At 44.8% G+C, this 9,212-nt stretch overlaps 1 long non-coding RNA gene across 1 annotated transcript; it reads left to right on the top strand.

Annotated features, from left to right (window-relative positions):
- Positions 1-208: 208 nt before the first annotated feature.
- Positions 209-2,444, top strand: LOC125556572. Its single transcript, XR_007305138.1, has 5 exons — positions 209-252; positions 379-451; positions 1,503-1,598; positions 2,034-2,183; positions 2,285-2,444. It is a non-coding gene; the product is annotated as an uncharacterized LOC125556572 (long non-coding RNA).
- Positions 2,445-9,212: the final 6,768 nt, after the last annotated feature.

Below are 9,212 nucleotides of genomic sequence, written 5' to 3'. Positions count from 1 at the left end.
GGAATCGATCCTGAATGAACTGATCCTGCCATAGATCACGTTGTGCAGCTAAACCTCCATTTGCGATGTTGAGCCTTGCTAGCTCAATTGCTGCAACCCTTCGAATATGAATGTGGACTGTCCAATGGGTTGCTGCCATAAGTAGAGCTTTCATTTCCTGCTCCTGCAAAACAAACAATGTGGAGCGAGTTATCTAATTGTGTCAGAGTCTGAAGCTTCCATGAGCAGCCCATGGTATGATAATAAAACAAGGTATTAGATATTCATATGTGCGCTTCTCTGTATTAACTACCAGAGCAAGGATTGAACCTCATTCAAGTGAAGTGTTGCTTTCCTGATTATGTCATATGCATGTGATGTTTCTTGGGTTCAATGCAGGTTGCCATTTTGTTGAGATTTGTTAGTCCAGTAAGCAAACTTCAGTTTGGGTCTGCACCATGATTTCTAAAAGGTAAGGAAATCACTTGCTTTACTGCTTCAGTGCAGCTTGCCATTTTTTTTTGAGATTTCTTAGTTTAGTAAATCCTGCTGCCACAACAACGAAGCTGCTCCGACGTGTGCACCACACGAGTGCAATCATCTGTCGTCTCGAAGCGAACGAAAAAATGGAATGGTGGGCAAGTGACCTCCACCTTGGTTGTCGTCCGTCGGACAGCACAGTGAGACTCCATCGCCGCCGCTAGTGCCTCCGGCGTCACCACACTCTGCGGCTGTCCAATGATGGTGGCGTACAGGACACGGCCATAGAAATCTCCCTCGAGAGCCGCCATGCTAGCAGTGCGAGCGATGACAACCCGCCCGCACTCCGGCCGCAACTCCGGCTCTCCCCGCTGCCACACCTCTTGAGGAAACAAACGTGAGTCCCGGATGCGAGGCCATGCCACAGCGGGCGCCGGAGACCTGCCATCGCGGACGCCGGTGACAGCGCGGCTGGCCAGTGCCACGCTCTCCGAGCTGCCGCCTGCCATACTGTCCGCCACGATGATGGCGGCACCACGGCTACTTCCGGCGAGGGAGGAGGAACAACTCCAGCCAGGAAAGCCGCCACCGCTCGAGATCTCGCTGCCGTCACCACCGCCGCCGCCCATCTGCCGCCGCCGTAGGTGTGAGAGGAGAGACGAGAACTAGGGATTTGGTTTCGATTTGGGAACTAGGGTTCGATTCAGTTATAAATCTACAGAGATTGCAATACGGCCCTCAAACAATATTGCGAAGGACTTTTCTGCAAAAGTACTGAGAAAACCGGGCGTCGGCGCGGTTCAGCTGGCGCGTTTGACTTGATTGCACCCGCAATGCAAGTTCTGTGACGGGTTCTTCCGGTTTGCAAGTTGTGTGACTAAAGTGCACCCGCAGTGCAAGTTCATAGACCGCCAGTGCTATTTACTCTTTTTTGAGATTTCTTAGTTTAGTTAGAAATGTTCAATTTGGATTTGCACCACAATTTCTAATCATTCAATGAAGGTTTGACTTTGTTGTATCCATTTATGCTGCTTCGTCTACAGTGAGTTTTAAGATATATTTGATGTGGACTGCTTCATAGCATCATTGAGAGGACGTTTGAATGCGGAAAGAGTTGACTCCATTCTGCCCGTCAGTTGGTATTACCATAATCAGCTTTGCTTGAATCTCTGAATTATATGCACATCTAGATAAGGATTGTCGGTGTTTATTTTGGAGAAAATAGATTCAAAAGATATCAATTAGATAATGATTTGTCTTTCCATGTACATACTATTGTTGTATGAGATTCTTTCTACGCATAATATATACTACGTTTGGGTTTGTTACTCAGTATCTATAAACCACTCGGAATTATAGGAGTACCTTTAACTAAACAAATGGTTATTTTAAAGGTTAAACTACTGCATACTCTGGTGTCATGATCTTGTCGCTCATGTACTGGATTTAGAAATTGGAAAGTCAAAAAAAAGGAAACTAATGCTATTAACCTCAGTTAGACCATTTTGCTGAAGACTCGAAGAATCTAAACTAGCCATCACTGATGGAAGCTCTTCCTCTTTGGTGGTGGACAGAAGGAGCACGGGTGCCCGGGACGACGACAACGACAAGCCAAAGGAGACACCGTGGATTCGTTGCCCGCTTCCGCTGCTGCTCGTGCAGACTCTGCACCAACCCGGCCTTGAACTACCCCATCTTATATACACAACGCCCCCAATTTTTAGGTACGATGCCCTCTCCAGTCCCACTGTTTTCGCTGTTTAGTCTGATGATTTCCGCAGATCCATGGGTTTCTCATGTGTGCATTTTCCCTTTATTCTTGTAGCCACCAAGGCCATGGACTGGGACCTGTGTGTTCATTTGAAGTGTTGGTTTGAGAGATTTTTGTGCCCTGACAATGAGTGAGGCACTTGTGATATTGCAAGTCCTGATACAAGGCATGTCCTCTTTTATCCATAAACTTTGCAATGTCCATCTATTGTACTCCCTCCATCCTAAAATAAATGTCTCAACTTTGTACTAACTTTAGTATAAAGTTGTACTAAGGTTAAGACACTTATTTTGGGACGCAGGGAATAAGAATTACTGAGAAATATTCTCCATCGAGCATATTGCATTTGGGTCTTTGAGAAGATTTAATATTATGGAGTTTTGCTATGGGATTATGATCAAGGTGGATTTGAGAATTTCTGATAGATTACAGTGATGCTACATCAAACCGTGCAATTTATAAATTAGACCACTTACTTAGTTTTTTTTGGAATAAGACCAATCACTTTATTAGAAAGGTAAATGTTGGCTTGTCCTGGTTGTGCTTGTAGTGCTTGTAGGACATTTTATGAGGGTGCAACGAGTTGCTTTATTATTTGTACAACTATCTATCCAGTTCAGATTTGGAATTTTCCACATGGTTGAAAAGATTATGTAACCAAATTCCGTGTCAACACATTAACAAATACATCAGCTTGATTTGTGCGCACAGTCCTGCCTTAAGAGGCGCCACCAGGTGGCGCCCCAATCACTAGTATCTATGAAGATCAAGTGCAAGTTGGCTTTGCCTCTGAAGGGTGGCCAAGAAGTTGTGTGACTGAAAAAAATAATGCAAATTGGCATCTCTCTTTTGTACTACTAGCTAGTACCATGTACATACTTTGGAGTTTGGACTAACGTAGTCATGCACTCGCGTTACGTGCACGAGATTTCTAGTTTTGACAGTAATAGTGCCTCAAAAGATCAACAAACTTTACACAACAAGGTGCACCACGTGGTTGGTTGCTCGTACTAGCTAATTCATCGTTCGTAATTACTTGTAGCAGGAATGAATGTATCTAAACATATTTTTAGTTCTATATATAATCATTTCTGTAACAAGTAATTTGAGATCAAGGGAGTATATGTTAGGACACAGGTGGGTCCTGGAATATCAGAAAATCCATAAATATATCTGTGGGATTGTTTTACCGAGTGATTTTCGACTCTATCTAGATGATGTAAGTCATAGCATACAGGGTTAATACCCAGCTCCAGATTTACACACGCTCGATCCGATCAAGCACACGTCAGTGTCTCCAACAAGCAATGTCAACTTAGCAAGATTTATCTTTTTCCTTTTAGACAGCTTACCACACACACATGTCCTGAGGGGGCCGTGTGGTTAGCAATGTTTCTGTTTTTGTAGGATAATCCTGAAAGGAACGACTACTTGGTTTACTTGTCTATACCCACGCGCTCCACAAGTTTGGTGTCCCATTCAGCGTAGAGTATTATATATGGGTGTCAGTTGTGCACACCCAATAATTACTACTATCAAGGAGTATCGAATACTTGATTGTAAGCATTTAGTAGTTCAGGCCCTTTCATTTGCATTGGCATTGCTCTATGTCAATCTCATGCATCATGTCTTCGTTGAATCATTAAACCATATATGTCTAACAAAAACCAACCATTGGTGGTTGGATAGTTAAGAGGTTCTGGCTTAGCATGGATCAAACTTTGTTGTCTCGCTAATGTGGATTACATGTCTTTTCAATGGAAGTCAATGTTTCCATCGATAGGAAGGCGCATGTAGATAGTAGTCATTGTAGTGTCGGTGCACGTGTGTGTACTTCTATGTTCGTATGGTGTTTCTTTTTTCCATTCCTTGTTTAGGTGTGTTATTAACAATGCGGAGTTCGCTACTAAAAGTGCATGCAATCCCCATGTGTGGTTTTTCGGTAATTAATGACAATCCTTATAGACTTATGTTTTCATTGAGATATATTTGAAGGAAAATTCATAGGCAATGCATGAAGAATATTGGACTGATTGAGGGATGAAATCCACCAACACAAATATGTGCATTGATACTTGGTAATGAATGAAAATTCATATGGAGCAACAATGACATCAAGCTATATATGAAGATATGTTTAACGGGTGATGCAATAAGGAGATTGCATGGATTCGGAATGAGAGCCACCAAAATCTAGATATGCTCCAAGGTTTGTGATCGAGATGGATTCCATGTGATGAACAAGATGTGATCTAGATGGAGTTCATTGGAGGATATCAAAGGCTTCCATGCTTAGGCTAATGACTTGAGCCATGCATGATGGATGAAGATCTTGCGATAATGGTTAAAGAGAAGAAATCTACATATGGCTTGAAGATTGGATCATGATTAGCTCATATGTTGAATAATGGTTGATCAAGTCTTGAAGCAAGTAATTCAAGTGAAGAATTCATTCTGCCACTCAAGAGATTGTGATAGAGCATGAAGAACAGCAAGTGAATGTTGAGAATAGAAACTTGTATTATTTAGGAGGCCAAAGCCAACATATATACACATACATGAGGATGTCAAAAGGCTACAGGAGAATGCCAAGAGACTGAATGCAAAAGGTCAAAAGACATCACTAACACCCCCCTCAAACTCATGGTGGATCCACAACACTGAGTTTGAAAAGGTGAAATCCATGTTGAGCTCTAGTCTGGGCCTTAATGAAGAAGTCTGCTAGCTGTAACTCAGAAGGCACATACTGAAGAGCAACAACATGATCCTGCACAACAGCGCGCACATAAGAAGCATCAACGCCAATATGCATGGTAAGCTCATGCTTCACGGGATCCCGTGCAATACTAATAGCACCAGTACTATCAGACAAGATGGTGGTAGGTGTAGTTAGGGGTGGGCATATTAACCGAGCACCGAACTACCGAACCGAAAAAACTAGGACCAAAGCCGAAAAGACCGAAACCGAGAATTCTGATCCTTAGTTCGGTCTGCACTTTGTAAAAACCAAAATTAATTTAGGAATTTCAGTCTTGTACTTTAGTTAACCGAAGTAACCAATGAGACCGATTAGATGTGCACATGGACAAATTTCTACCTAAAAGCCGGCCCACACACTGCCCAACATCTCAAGCCTTTGCTCCTCCTGTACATATAACGTACGTGCCTCCTCCAGCAGCCCATCCTACTAATATCAGCCTCATTCCAAATCGATTCCCCACTCCTTACCCTAGCCGCCAACGCGCCACCTCTCCTTCTCCTTGCTCTGAACTCCAACGGGCGACGGTGGTGGCCTCCGGCCTACGCATATCTCTTCCCTCTGATCTCCCGCCTCCTCTTCGATTGCTTGATGGTAGCATCTTTTTCTATTTCTATATGATTTGGAGCTTCTTGATAAGCTCATGAGATCCTGATGAGTTCACATGATAGTTCTTCCTAGTAGGATCTGATTTTTCTACTCACGGGATCTACTTCTTGTGTGTACACAAGGTTAATTTAATGATTAAGTTCAGAAGTTTGACTGTTTTTGTTTTCGTTCTCTGATATATCGGTCAATTCGGCCTTAACCGAGGACCGACCCGAAATCTCGGTCCCCCGAATGCTCGGTTAGCAGTTTTCCAGATCACCGATCGGTCATTCTTTTTCCAAAACCGAACTTCTTCAAAACCCGAAGAACCGGACCAAACGGTTCGGTTTAACCGAACGCCCAGTCCTAGGTGTAGTAACAGAAACACCAAGATCCTCCAGTAACCATCTTAACCAAGTCACCTCTGCCGTCAGAAGAGACATAGCTCGCAACTCAGCCTATGCACTCGAACGGGAAACTGCAGTCTGTTTCTTTGTCTTCCAGAGAACCACCAAGAAAAACACAGTAAGCAAAAACTGAACGGCGATCCGTAGGATCACTAGCCCACGTAGCACCCGAATAGGCCTAGAGCTGTAACGAGCTGGAGCGGGGAAAGAAGAGACGGTGAGAGATCGTGCCATGAAGATATCGTAGAACACGAAGAAGGTGACTATAGTGTACCAGAGTGGGAGAGGAAACAAACTGACTCAAGATATGGACAGGATAGGAGATATCTGGACGAGTGACGACGAGATAGAAAAGACTCCCAACAAGATGATGATAACGTGTCGGATCAGACAAGGGCTCACCATCAGAAGCGCGAAGGTGAACATTGAGCTCCATAGGAGTCTCAACAATGCGCTCATCACTAAGAGCCGCACGAGTAATAAGATCCTGGATATACTTTCTTGGGAAATAAAATAGCCATCAGAGGTGGAGGAAACCTCAATCCCAAGAAAGTAATGAAGAGGACCAAGATCGGACATAAGAAACTTCTCACTGAGACGGGCCTTGACAAAGGCAATGTACTCAGGGTCATCGCCAGTGATAATCATGTCATCAACATATAGAAGAAGAAGAGTCCGACCACGAGCTGAAAGGTGAACAAACAATGCTGGATCATGAGCACTTGCTGAAAAACCAGCGACGGTCACCACAGAGGCAAAACGCTCAAACTAGGCACGAGGGGCTTTCTTAAGGCCATAGAGAGAGCATCGAAGACAGCATACCATGCCATCAGGAACAGAATACCCGGGTGGTGGCTGCATATAAACCTCCTCACAAAACTCACCATTAAGAAAGGCATTCTTAACATCGAGCTGAGAGAAAGACCAATGGTGAATAGAAGCCACAACGAGAAGTGTGCGGATAGTGGTCATATGGGCTACAGGAGCAAAAGTCTCATCATAATCACGACCATATTCCTGCTGAAAGCCACGATCCACAAGACGAGCTTTGTAACGCTCAAGAGAACCATCGGAGCGAGTCTTAACTTTGTAGACACACTTACAAGTGATGGGACAAACACCGGAAGGAAGAGAAACAAGATCCCATGTGCCGGTGCGCTCAAGAGCAGCAAGCTCCTCTGCCATCGCAAACTGCCGTTCAGGATGAAAAATAGCATCACGATAAGAGGTAGGCTCAAGTACAGCCAAAAGACCATATCGACTAGGAGAATAGCAGTCAGGGTGACGGCGAGGCCGAGCCCGAAGACCATAAGTCGGCTGGGATGAGGAGGACGACGCACCAGAAGTAGATGGCACGTTAGTAGATTTATCCACAGCAAGTGGACGATGAGTATAATGGAAAGGAAAGGAGGGAAGAGGTGGAATCACTGGAAGTTGAGACGAGGAATGTATCAATGATGAAGGTGGAGAAGGGGAAGGTATCGGTGATGAATGTGGAGAAGGAGAAGATATCGGTGATGAAGGTGGAGAGTCATGCGACGAGGGAGGAGAGGAAACCATAGGAGAGGATGGCGTAGGATCTGCAATAGCAAGACGATGAATAGGAATACTAGGCACAGAGGGAGGTTTTTCAGGAAACACGAGAAAAGAAATATCCTCTACTAAAAAAGTTGAGGAGGATGGTCGCGGGTAGAATGAACGAGACTCGTCAAAAGTCACGTCGCGAGAAATACGCATCCGACGACCAATTGGATCCCAACAGCGATAACAACCCTTATGCTCATCACCGTAGCCTAGAAAAACACACTCGGCTGACTAAGCGGTCAGTTTGGTGCGTTCTCGTGGGGCCAGGAGAACATAGCAAACACAACCAAACAACCTAAGCGCCTAATAATCGTGAGAATGATCAAAAGGATGCTCAAAAGGAATACCACCCTGCAGAGCAGATGAAGGTTGAATGTTTATGAGATATGTGGTAGTAGAGACAGCCTCAGCCCAAAAATGAGGTGGAAGAGAGGCAGCAATCACCATCGCACGAGCTGTCTCAAGAAGGTGAAGATGTTTGCGCTCAGCCATGCCATTCTGAGCGTGAGCACCAGGACAAGAGAACTGAGCAATAGTATCCTGCTCGGCAAGAAAACCACGCAACATTTTATAGATATACTCGCCAGTAGAATTAGCATGGAACACACGGATAGGTGTAGAGAACTGAGTGTGAACCATGGCAGCAAAACGCTTATAAATAGTGAGAACCGCACTATGAGAAGAGATAGAGTAAAGCCAAGTGTAGCGAGAGAAATCATCTATAGAAATAATATAGTATCCACTGCAAAAAAATACACTTCCGTGATGATACGTGTTTGTCACAGTAGGTCGCGTTTTTTGTCATGCATGTACATCCATGATGATTTTATGACAGAATCAAGATAGCCATACCTGTGCTGTCGTAGAAGTGTTCCATGACATTACCAAAATTATCATCACGGAAGTGTGCACTTCCATGACGATAAATCGCCCATCACAGAAGTGCTTTCGTCAAGGGTGACCGACACGTGGCATCCACCGTAACGGAATGCCGTTAAGCTATCGGGTCGGGTTTTGGATCAGATAACCCATTAACAGCCCCGACCAATGGGGATTTTCCACGTGTAAAATCATCATTGGCTGGAGGAAACACGTGTTGGCTCATCGTTTGGACAAATGTCATCCACTCATTGGACAGAAGGCGCCTATGATATGTCGACATGTGGCACGGCCCAACAGAGTCCCATTCCTGTGAAAAGGCCGGCCTGTTTGACTTGGTCAAAAGGTGGCGGGCCGGCCCATGGAAAGCCTGTTAACGGCCTGTTCGCATATAGCCCATTTACAGCCCGCTAACCCAAGGCCCGTTACGCCCTATCCGAATTAGGCCCAGTAGCGTCATGTGGGCCATCCAATATGATTCCAGCCCGTTTTCACTTTTGGCCCATGTATGGCCCATGACGTCTTTCGGCCCATATGAGGCCCTATGTAACTCTTGGCCTATTAACGGCCCGTGGTGAAACTGGCCCGTAATGAATAGTGTATCACTTTACACCCATTAATGGCCCGTGGTGAAACTGGCCCGTAATGAATAGTGTATCACTTTATACCCATTAACGGCCCGTTATTCCGTTGGGCCGTTTCCAGCCCATGTTATCTTTCGGCCTTCTCAGAGCCCATTTATTCTTGGGCTCATTTCCAGCATTTG

Source organism: Triticum urartu, chromosome 5 (assembly GCF_003073215.2).
Source record: "Triticum urartu cultivar G1812 chromosome 5, Tu2.1, whole genome shotgun sequence".
Taxonomy (NCBI): Eukaryota; Viridiplantae; Streptophyta; class Magnoliopsida; order Poales; family Poaceae; genus Triticum; species Triticum urartu.
Note: the sequence above shows the minus strand (reverse complement) of the source record. Positions and strands in the feature narration are given on the sequence as shown.